At 45.2% G+C, this 9,887-nt stretch overlaps 1 pseudogene; it reads left to right on the forward strand.

The window, feature by feature from the left end:
• The first annotated feature begins 8,348 nt into the window (after positions 1–8,348).
• LOC121161212 lies at positions 8,349–9,664 on the forward strand (annotated as a pseudogene).
• The last annotated feature ends 223 nt before the right edge of the window (positions 9,665–9,887 follow it).

Below are 9,887 nucleotides of genomic sequence, written 5' to 3' on the forward strand. Positions count from 1 at the left end.
TATCAACCTATAAATTAATCTCAATTAAGAATATCAGTTAAGAAAAATCCAAAAACAAAATAAATAGGAACAAAACTAGAAATCCAAAACTAAATGAAATAAAACAACATGCCACTGAATGAACAATGTGCCACTGAAGAAATTAAAAGCAAAATAAAAACATTTTGAAGAAAATTATGTGAATATATTTAATACGTGACTCTGAAAAAATTAACAATAAAAATATTTTGGAAGAAGGGAAATTAAAATACAAGCTATCAACATGCATTGAAATAAAGGAAAAACATGATTGAGGGGGACCTTTATAACAGTAAGCAAAAAAAATAGAAATATCTCAAGTAAAAGATCTCAAGTACTTTTAAAAAAAAAAGTTAGCAGGATCAATAAATGATTTAAAAACCAGCAAAAATGAATGGAATTGGAACAAAAACAAAAATGCAACAATAATCGCCTTTTTCAAAGAATATGAGCAAAATAAGAATTTTTTCATACAAAGAAAAATCAAGTAAAATAAATAATAAACTACTTTGAACAATTATATACCACCAAATTGGAAAAATTGAAATGGACAATCCTTGACTACATATAATCAATCAGGATTGAAGGAAAATGTGGCTTGGCATTGTGGCATGGCTAGTGAAGATTGCAGTGACAGGGAACATTCCACAGTTCAGGAAAATGAGATGGCTGAAACACAAAGGGAACCTCGGGCAAACATACAATATCAGAGGAGAAAGAAAATTAATTCCTTCTTATAAACAAACCAGAGCCTTAAATGGCATTTCACCATGCAGCGTTCCAGAGGAGATGTGTTTTACTTCAGAGTGGAGAAAAAGAAAGAGAGATCCCATTCACTATTTGATTCCACTACAGCTGCAAGGGCTGGTCCAGGTCATAGGCAGGAGCCTAGAACTCCATCTGGGTCTCCCTACAGGACCAGAAAGCTACAAGAGCAAGAGGGGCCAGGACTCAGGCCCAGCATCCTGTGTGGGTTTATGGCCAAATCCAAACAGTGCACAAAGTGCTCTACCAGACACCCACAGCCAGGGAGGATTTAAATTTTATTTTTAAGAAATCAACATGTAGAAATTTGTGATCTTCAGCTCTTTAGTAATTTCATTTTCACTGTAGAATTCATAGAAATTCATGGAAATTTGTGTTATCTACTAGTACTTTTGCCACACTACATATTTTAAAGTTTTTTATTTTTTAATTTTTTCAGAGACCTAATTATTTATTTGAAGGATTTACAGAGACAGGGAGAGAACGAGCAAGAGAAGGATGAGAAAGAGAGAAAAAAGAAAAAAAAAAACCTGATAGGAGCTTCAACCAAATCTCTCACTTGGGTTACTGGGGCACAGACACTTGAACACTTTAAGTTGGTTTTCCTAACTAAGCACATCATTAGCTGGGAGCTGGACTGGAAGTGGACAGGACATGATGTGGTGCCAACATGGGTGCTGGCATCACAGGCAACAGATTTAACCAATTCTACACAACTGCTGAAAGTTTTACTTTTTTAAAAAGTTTTACTGTTACTCATTCAGCCATTAGTTTTATGACCCAAAGCCTACCTAGTCAACACAACTTCCTACTACAGTTTATCTTTGTCCTAGTAATATGAAGTGTAACTAGTGCGGTGAACCTGCCAGGCTGAGACCTGGAGTCCCCAGTCACAGGAACCTGTGCCCGATTCAGGAAGCCCCCTTTCTGCCACCTTTCCAGCACCCAAGGTGGTTCGCAGCCCCCATTACCTGGTCTGGTCCCCAGGGTTCCTACCTTCTGTCCTGAGCAGCAGGACCTGTTATTCTTCACTTTCCTTCCATCTTGACTTCTGTGAGGAGGTTCTCAGGATCTTCGTCTAGCAGGCAGTCCTGGAGTTTAGCCCATTTGTCACCCTCATGCCTGGTGGAGTTCAATAGACACTTGTCTGTCTTCAAACGGAGGCAGAACCTTTACAGACAGTGCTACTGGCGGTTTTCCCAGCCTGGGGAACACAAGGTCAGCCCTGCAGGTGAGCCCCAGGTCTGGTCCCTGACAGATTCCCCACCTCAAGTCACAATGAGTGTTGCCAAGCAACGCCATGAGAGCATGCGCACTTCACGCCTAGCCCCAGCCAGTCATGAGGCATGCGCACAAAGACTCAATGGGCAGGACTGGTGCGTGGTCCTCCTTTCTGAGCGATTATCTTGTTTTCAAAAACGAATGCAGATTGGTTGTGTGTAAGACACAATCTGGGAGAGATTCATACCTGACTTGATGCTAAAGACCTTGTTCAGAGAAAACTCCCCTAAAGATTCAATCTCCTTACTCCTCAGTCCCTCATTCCTGTGGGTCCTTCAGGGTTGACATGGGAAATGGACAGCTGCAGCGAAGTCACATCATGGTGATTTTAGATACTGTGTCCCTGAAGGTAATCAACTGCAACTTTGAAGCATTAATCAGCATTTATGAAAAAAAAATAACGTTGTTCACCTTTTTAAAGAACTCCTTTTTTCAAAAATGTTTATTTTAAATCAGAGACACAGAGATAGAAAGAGCAGATCTTTAATCCTCTTTTGCTCCCTTCCCAGATGTCCACAGGAACAGAGCTGAGCATGTCTGAGACTAGGAGACAGGCGTCTCTTCCAGATCTCCTGAGAGGGGTAGGGGCCCAAGCATTTGTGCCACCCTCTGCTGCTTCCCCCTATGCATTGTCAGTGAGCTGGGTCAGAATTGGAACAACCAGGATTCCATGTGGCATCATGGCTGTCAGACTGTACTCACTACACTTCAACACCAGCTGATACATCCTAATTCTCACACTCTGGGAGGGTCTTCACAGTCGGCTCTCTGAAGTGTCATGTCCCAAAGCTCAGTGATTATGTGGTATTTCCCAAAATATTGTCTCCTTTTATTACACAAACACTCTTGTTTTAACAATAGTGCATGAATTCCAAATACTGAGCAGAATTAAAAATTTAAAATATGACTTTTCACTCAGCTTTTCATACATAGCAACAATTTATACATGACCAACATTACAAGGATGGAGCATTTCTCAATTATACATGAACTCTAAACATTCATTTTTGTTATTTATTTATTTATTTAATTTAAGGGCTGGGACATGGACTCTCAATGGGCTAATCCAACAACAACAACAACACAGGGGATCTCCATTGGTATCAATTCATGTCCTGAATGCTCCATTTTATATCCAACTCCCAGGATTTATCCTGGAAAAGCAGAGGAGAATGCAATGAAGCCTTGGCGCCCTGTACCCTTGAGGGAGACCTGAAAGAGCCTCTTGTCTCCAGGCTCCTGGCTTTAGGTCCACTCAGCTTTAGCCATCACAGCCATTTCGGGAGTCAAAAAACAGATGGAAGATGTCTGTGTCTCCATCTCTCTGTCAATCTGCCTTTCCAATGAAAATAAATGTATCTGTTACAAAATCACTATGTTGATGTTTTTGGTTTTTGGTGTGGTCTTTTAGATTTCTTATTACATGGGTGAGGGGATTGCAGACCCCTGAGGGCCTCTGATTTATGTGGAGTGGATCAAGACTGGGGACAGGTAAAATTCGGTGAGACAAAAGGTTTGGTAGTTTCTCTGGTGTCTGATGATGAAGGCAGAAAGAGTGTGCCACTCCTTGCTGACATACTACATCAGTGCTAAGAACAGAGTTAGTCATGTCATGTTAACTATGTTACCTCTGAAAGACACCATTGTATACAATATTCCAAGGTTATTATTTAAATGTTTTTGATTATCCTGAAAAGTTGTTGGCTTCCTTACACCAGAGTTAAAGAGTTTTTTCTAATGTCTAATGGCTGTCCTTATCTATGTCAGTGTGTCCACAGACCAAGATGCTTCCTGGAAAACCTGTCCAGGAATGCTTTTCACCCTCTCCACCTATCCATCTTTTGGTGAAATATTCAAAATGTTCAGTTGATTTAGATGACCTGGCTATCCTGTTTTTCATGTGTAACTGGGCATGCTTTCTTTTCTTATGTGGAAATCAGTAAGCAAAAATGTGCAGTCCTATAACATATGATCCTGAATCAATGCACATGGATTTAGGATTTTCCCTAGAGATGAGGTTCTACTTCAGCAGTCCATTTGGGCAGTCACCTTAGAAACTTTGAATCTTCACACCTGGCTCTGATGTGTACCAGCTGGTGCAGGGTCAGATTCAGCCCATACAGTTTCAGCCCATATAGTGCTCATGTCAATGCATGTATGGGTGGGATTGCTCCTTGATCAGTACAAGAGTGGAGCAGCTGTACACAAACTGTTGCCCATATTGGATGCTATCACTAAGAGTCAGAGCGTTAGCCTGTTCTACACATGGTAAATTCTGCAATGTTAGGAACTCTCTGGGATTGCTCACAGCATTAGCTGTGTCTGACATGCCAAAGTGTTTTCATATTCAACAATGTATAAGTGCATTAAGTGAAGACACTAAGTACATTAATCCCATTTTTGGTAAAATTTATGCTTTTGAATATTACTGGAATCATTATATATACACTTGTGGGCTGACCTGATGGCTCAGCAGACCTGCATGCAACCTGTGCCACTTGCATCTATGCCATCTGAAGTACAATTCCTGTGTTGGATGCTCCACTTTCAATCTGGTTCTCTCCTTGTGGCCTGGGAAAGCAGTAGGCCCAATCCTTGGGACCCTGCACCCATGTGGGAGACCCAGGAGAGGCTCCTACAACTCATCCGGGGAATGCACCAGGAAATAGAATGTTTTCTCTCTCTTCTCTTCTGCAAAGTCTGCCTTTCAAATAAAGATAAATCCCTGCATATGTATTTGTTGCACATACATAATATGTAATTGGCTACTTTGATTATCTTTAAAATCATGTATTTTAAACAGATAATTTTTTCACTGAAAATTTTTATCAAATATTATCTTGCTTGTTTTATTCAATAGAGGCAAAATGATTTCTCAATGATTAGTTCATTCCCTAAATATCTTATATATATCCAGGGCAATGACAGACCTAAAATGAAATCCAAGATTGTAATATGAGTTCATCAGGAGATAACAGTGACCCTCTTATTTGAGCCACCTCAATTTCCAACCATGTTAGTGGGTAGCTTTAGTCTGTAGTGGAGCTAGAATTCCATCCCAGGCTCTCTGAGACAGGATACATGCATACCAAGTACCTTCTTAGCTGATGCAACAAATGCCCATCTTTCTAATCGCTTCACAAATGACATTAAAAACATGGGTAGAAAGTATTCTCAGCCACATACTTTTTTGAAAAAAAAAATAAAGCAAGTGGAATAATGTGTGTATATAACACACACATAATTTGTGAAGAATATACAAAAGATATCTCTTAAATGTGTAGAGAGATAGAATTAAAATATGCATAAGATGATTCTGATATTTGAAAAAATTAACTGAGAGTTCTTTTGTGGAACTATAATATGATCAATGCTGGAGAAAATTTCATGTGTAGATTTTTTTTAAAAAGGCATATTCAATGTCTTTGGTGTTTAATTTTCAAAGTCAGGAAAAACTTTTTGGGAACTATATATACCGACTATAATTCACAGGCTTTCCTACACAAGGGTTCTACGACCATGTCCACAATTCTATCTGAATTGCTGGGCAGGAAAGCAGAGGACAAGATGTGTTGGTGCCATGTCATAACCAGCTAATTGGAAAACAGAAGGCCAATGTGGATGGTGAGCATCATGAAGAGGAAACCAGTGTACGGAGGGCCTCGGTGGAAAGGCGTACTCACCTGTGGGAAGAGTTGTTCTGAGGAAGTTATCTGGGGAGAGTGGCTCAGGCCAACACTAAAGAAAACACCATGATAGAGGAGATTGTGAAACACAGCTGTGGCACTCACGTGTGTCTAAAGAGGGTCCTCCCAGAGGAATTGAGGAAGAAGAGTCTGTGCCTCAGACCCAGACTGCCCTTCAGAAAGATCTACTGAAATTAAACTCCTTTAAAGCCCCTTTAATCTGCTCCAGGATTGCTTAGCAAGACCATGGAGAGAGCAGTTATGTTTGTGACTAGAGAGAAGACTGTGGTGTAAATGTCTTCCCTCACTGTCAGAGAGGATCCAAAGCCGCAGCCTTATGGTTGTGTGTCCTTGAAAGAGGTGTAACTGAGTCCCTTTAGGAGGATGGACATGAGCAGGATGTTCATGACAGAAAGGTCATCTTCCTGGCTCAGGGTCCATGTCCTTCCCTTTAGTTACTCATCCAGGTGGCCTACACAGAGCCAAAGCAGTCCAGACAAAACAGCATGGCCAAAGAGGAGCAGACCAGAAGATGGAGCCAGGGACCAACTGAGGACAGGAAGAGGAGGATCTCCAAGGTGAGGAGGAGGATCCAAATCTGGAAATGCACCCCAACAAGGAGGAGCAGGAACCAGAGATGATGAGGCCAGAGGGAACTGAAGTGTCCTATACAGATTCATTGTGCAGCGTCCCATGCCAAGAGATGCATATCTTATCTCTTTGAGTGGGTCTTTGAGGAAACTAAAGCCAATGTAGGATTCGGATGCAGTGCAGTCTTCCTGAAGTGTCCAACAATGTGCTGAGTTTGACATGACAAGCAAATGGTTGGCAACAGGGAGCCTGGGTCCAAAGCTCGTTGCCGAGGCTGCACTGGGAAGACAAAGACTGGGAGAGGAACGATGTATACCATCCAGGTTCACTGTGAGAATTGAGCAGATGTACACAGGGCTCATGTCAGTCCCCAGCAAGAAGAAAACACTGATTGCCAAGCACTTCTGTCTGTGTCTTTGTTTATTCTTCTATCAGATGTCACATTGGATCCGTTCTCTTTTATGAGGTACTGTGTCATATGGTGGTTCTAAAACAGGGAACATCCAGAAAACTTAAAATCATAATTTTCAAAAATGCCTATAATACTCCAGAGTAAAAGGACTGATGACATCAGAAGGAAGAGAAAGTAAAAACCCTCAATGCAGGGAGGGAAGGTGCATAAAGCCAGGAGCCTGTAGGAACGGGCCTCGCCAACCAGGCTGAGAACCCAATTCTGCCTGAGGCAGCAAGGCTCCCTCACACCTGGGAAATGCAGCAACCTTGGGCTCAGGGCAACAGTGGTTCTGCTGCACACAGTCTACCTCCAGGGCCACACAAGCAGGTGTGCTGGATGCACTGGGAAAATATAGCCACCTTCTCCCTGGGCACTCACACCTTCCTCTTCCACAGGGAACAGGGGAGCTGAAACCCTACCCTTTTCCTACCTGACCCTGAACAGCCCTACCTGGAACAGCTTACCTTCCAGAGCAAAGGCAGTTCCCTCTGCACACACACTCAGCCTCACTCACCTGAGCAGTCTGCAGGGCTGTGGCAGGAGCTGTGGCAGAGCAGCACAGTCAGGCCTGTTTATCCTTGCCTGAGCCCCAGCACTCAGGGATGCTGTCACTGATGTCAGCATGTCAGTGTGATGAGTTTGGCTCCTTCTGCATGCTCTGGGTCCCTGGGGCCAGCTCTGCCCTCTCCCTGCTGAGCTCTTAACTATCAAGTCCAGAAACTTCTTGATCCTGATTACATTGAACCTGCACTAATGATCAGAAGGCAGCTTGATGATGAGCAGATCTCAGAGGGTCCAGGTTCCTTGAACTTGATTATGATTTCATCTCACGTCTGCCACTCACCACCAAGACTCAGAAAACAAGTTGAAGGAAATATCTGGGAGTAAGAAGTGGTCATTTTCTCATTTTTTTAATCTTTTGGATTTTTTTTTAATTTTTGAAAAAACATGTATCAGTAACATAACTCAGATTGAATTGACTGCACAGCTAACACCCAATGTCCTACTTTGTTAACTTTTCTGCTATTGCATTTCAATGGCGTTGATCATTAGTGTAAAATACTAAAGAAGCAATAAGTGACGGGAATGGCATGTCCACAGATTTTACAGTTGTGTTACACATGGTTTCAGTGTCTTGTATTATTGTTTAGATTTTTTGTGAGACAATTTCATAATATTTATGTTATGTTATTATGATATTTATGTTCCCTCCCCCACAAAGTCCTGCCCCCACACTGATTTTCCCTATATTGTTACAATAGTAGAGTTCTTTCTAAGCAGGCATAAGCCCATCATTCTACATTTAAAGTGTATCCTGACATTGTTGGCATGGTCGATTAAGCGCTGCGGCTACCACAGCCGGGGCTCCAGGGAGAGGCAGGCCCCCAGCACCTGCCCTGGCCCTGCCATCCTAGCCAGAGCTGGGCCTGGCCCTGCTCGCCAAGTCCCTCCCACTGCAGCCACAGCCCTACCTGGGGTTGGAGTTGGCTCCAAAGCCGTGTTGGAGCCAGGCCGGTGGTGTGTCCCAGCTGGAGCCTGGCCTGGGAGCCAGGATGGCGACACACAGGGCCATGCTGGTGTGCCTGGGCCTGTGCCTCTTCCTCCTGCCTGGAGCCCAGAGTCCCCCACCAGGCAATATCCCGGACCTCAACCCACTTTACTACACCCTGTGTGACCTCTCCGGCACCTGGGGCATCGTCTTGGAGGCGGTGGCCAGAGCGGGAGTCGTCATCACGTTTGTGCTTACCATCATCCTCGTGGCCAGCCTGCCCTTTGTGCAGGACAGCCGCAAGCGCAGCCTCCTGGGCACCCAGATCTTCTTTCACCCTGGGGCTCTTCTGCCTTGTGTTTGCCTGTGTGGTCAAGCCGGACTTTTCCACTTGCGCCTCCCGCCGCTTCCTCTTCAGAGTCCTGTTTGCCATCTGCTTCTCCTGCCTGGTGGCCCACGTTTTTGCCCTGAACTTCTTGGCCTGGAAGAAGCACGGGCCGCGGGGATGGGTCATCTTCCCCGTGTCCCTGTTGTTGACCCTCGTGGAAGTCATCATCAACACGGAGTGGCTGGTCATCAACCTGGTGCGTGGGGCCGGCAAGAGCAGTGGTGGAGCTGCAGGCAACAGTAGTGCCAGCTGGGCCATGGCCTCGCCCTGCGCCATCGCCAAAATGGACTTTGTCATGGCGCTCATCTATGTCATGCTGTTGCTGCTGGGGGCTTCGTGGGCACCTGGCCCGCCCTGTGTGGCCGTTTCAAATGCTTACATAAACATGGGGTCTTTGTACTGCTCACCACAGTCACCTCCATCGCCATCTGGGTGGTGTGGATTGTCATGTACACCTATGGCAACGAGCAGCACAACAGCCCCGCTTGGGAAGATCTCACTCTGGCCATTGCCCTCGCTGCCAATGCCTGGGCCTTTGTTCTCTTCTATGTCATCCCCGAGGTCTCCCAGGTGACAAAGGCCAGCCCTGAGCAGAGCTACCAAGGGGACATGTATCCCACCGGGGCGTGGGCTATGAGACCATCCTCAAGGAGCAGCCTGGCCAGAGGAAGTTTGTGGAGGACAAGGCATTTTCCATGGATGAGCCTGCAGCAGCCAAGAGACCAGTGTCTCCGTACAGCAGCTACAATGGGCAACTGTTGACCAGCGTGTACCAGCCCACTGAGATGATCCTGATGCTCAAGGGCCCGGCTGAAGGAGCGTATGATGTCATCCTCCTGCAGGCCACTGCCAACAGCCAGGTGATGGGCAGTGCAAACTCTACCCTGCGGGCCAAGGACATGTACATGGCTGCCCAGAGTCACCAAGCACCCACGGAGCCCAAAGATGGCAAACATTCTCAGGTCTTTAGAAACCCTTACGTGTGGGACTGAGGAGGAGGTGCTTGGAGGAGCCAGCCGGCTCTGGGGAGGGCCCTGGCCCGGGCGAGGCAGCCTTGCAGAGCCTGTGCCCTAGCTCAAGGCAGCCTTGGTCTCCAAGCATGAGGTTCCCTCTGCCAATGTCCCCGGATGGGGGTGTGCACTCTTGGGCATGCCCACCCACACCTCAGTATTTGTGGAGTCGGGGAGCCAGCCCTGGCTTTGTGCCAGAACCCCC

Source organism: Ochotona curzoniae, unplaced genomic scaffold (genome assembly GCF_017591425.1).
Source record: "Ochotona curzoniae isolate NIBS_2020 unplaced genomic scaffold, NIBS_Ocur_1.0 contig_472, whole genome shotgun sequence".
In the NCBI taxonomy this organism is placed as follows: Eukaryota; Metazoa; Chordata; class Mammalia; order Lagomorpha; family Ochotonidae; genus Ochotona; species Ochotona curzoniae.